Below are 2,104 nucleotides of genomic sequence, written 5' to 3' on the forward strand. Positions count from 1 at the left end.
GAATATCCGGAGATCCGACATGAGATCCGAAGAAGAGGTTGGGAAGTTCTTACCAACCCCATTCAACAAGTCGGAATCTTAATGGTTCAAGAGTTCTATGCCAATGCATGGATCACCAAGAACCATAATCAAAGTGTGAACCCAAACCCAAAGAATTGGCTTACAATGGTTCGGGGGAATTGCTTAGATTTCAGTCCGGAAAATGTAAAGTTGGCATTCAACTTACCCATGATGCAAGGAGATGAACACCCTTACACTAGAAGGGTCAACTTTGATCAAAAGTTGGACCAAGTCCTCATAGACATTTGTGAAGAGGGCGCTCAATGGAAGAGAGATTCAAGAGGGAAGCCGGTTCAACTGAGAAGGCATGACCTCAAGCCCGTGGCTCGGGGATGGTTGGAGTTTATCCAACACTCAATCATTCCCACTAGCAACCGGTCCGAAGTTACTATAGACCGGGCTCTTTCAAACTCAAAAAGAGTGAATATCCAGAGATCCGACATGAGATTCGAAGAAGAGGTTGGGAAGTTCTTACCAACCCCATCCAACAAGTTAGAATCTTAATGGTTCAAGAGTTTTATGCCAATGCATGGATCACCAAGAACCATGATCAAAGTGTGAACCCAGACCCAAAGAATTGGCTTACAATGGTTCGGGGAAATACTTAGATTTTAGTCCAAAAAATGTAAGGTTGGCATTCAACTTGCCCATGATGCAAGGAGATGAACACCCTTACACTAGAAGGGTCAACCTTGATCAAAGGTTGGACCAAGTCCTCATAGACATCTGTGAAAAGGGCGCCCAATGGAAGAGAGATTCAAGAGGGAAGCCGGTTCAATTGAGAAGGCATGACCTCAAGCCCGTGGCTAGGAGATGGTTAGAGTTTATCCAACGCTCAATCATTCCCACTAGCAACCGGTCTGAAGTTACTCTAGACCGGGCCATCATGATTCATAGCATCATGATTGGAGAAGAAGTAGAAGTTCATGAGGTTATAGTCCAAGAACTTTATAAGGTGGCGGACAAGTCCTCAACCTTGGCAAGGTTAGCCTTTCCTCATCTCATTTGTCACCTCTGTTATTCAGTTGGAGTTGACATAGAGGGAGACATCCCCATTGATGAGGACAAGCCCATCATTAAGAAAAGGATGGAGCAAACAAGAGATCCCACTCATCATGAAATCCCTGAGATACCTCAAGGGATGCACTTTCCTCCACAAGGCTATTGGGAGCAAATCAACACCTCCCTAGGAGAATTGAGTTTCAACATGGGACAACTAAGGGTGGAGCACCAAGAATATTCCATCCTCCTCCATGAAATTAGAGAAGATCAAAGAATCATGAGAGAGGAGCAACAAAGGCAAGGAAGAAACATTGAGGAGCTCAAGCACTCCATAAGATCTTCAAGAGGAAGAACAAGCCGCCATCACTAAGGTGGATCCGTTCTTTAATCTCCTTGTTCTTTATTTTCCTGTTTTTCGAATTTTATGCTTATGTTTATCCATGTTTGTGTCTTATGATCATTAGTGTCTTTGTGTCTATGCCTTAAAGTTATGAATGTCCTATAAATCCATCACCTTTCTTAAATGAAAAATGTTCTTAATTGGAAAAGAGAAGAATTGCATGAATTTTAAATTTTATAACAGATTAATTATTTTGATGTGGTGGCAATACTTTTGGTTTCTGAATGTATGCTTGAACAGTGCATATGTCTTTTGAATTTGTTGTTCATGAATGATTGGCTCTTGAAAGAATGATAAAAAAGGAGACATGTTACTGAGGATCTGAAAAATCAAAAAAATGATTCTTGAAGCAAGAAAAAGCAGTGAATACAAAAAAATGAAAAAAAAGAAAAAAAAGAAAAAATAATAAAGTTGTGATCCAAGGCAAAAAGAGTGTGCTTAAGAATCCTGGACACCTCTAAGTGGGGACTCTAGCAAAGCTGAGTCACAATCTAAAAAGGTTCACCCAGTTATGTGTCTGTGGCATGTATGTATCCGGTGGTAATATTGGAAGACAGAGTGCTTTGGGCCACGGCCAATACTCATAAAGTAGCTGTGTTCAAGAATCATCACACTTAACTAGGAGAATCAATAACACTATCT

Source organism: Arachis duranensis, chromosome 4 (genome assembly GCF_000817695.3).
Source record: "Arachis duranensis cultivar V14167 chromosome 4, aradu.V14167.gnm2.J7QH, whole genome shotgun sequence".
In the NCBI taxonomy this organism is placed as follows: Eukaryota; Viridiplantae; Streptophyta; class Magnoliopsida; order Fabales; family Fabaceae; genus Arachis; species Arachis duranensis.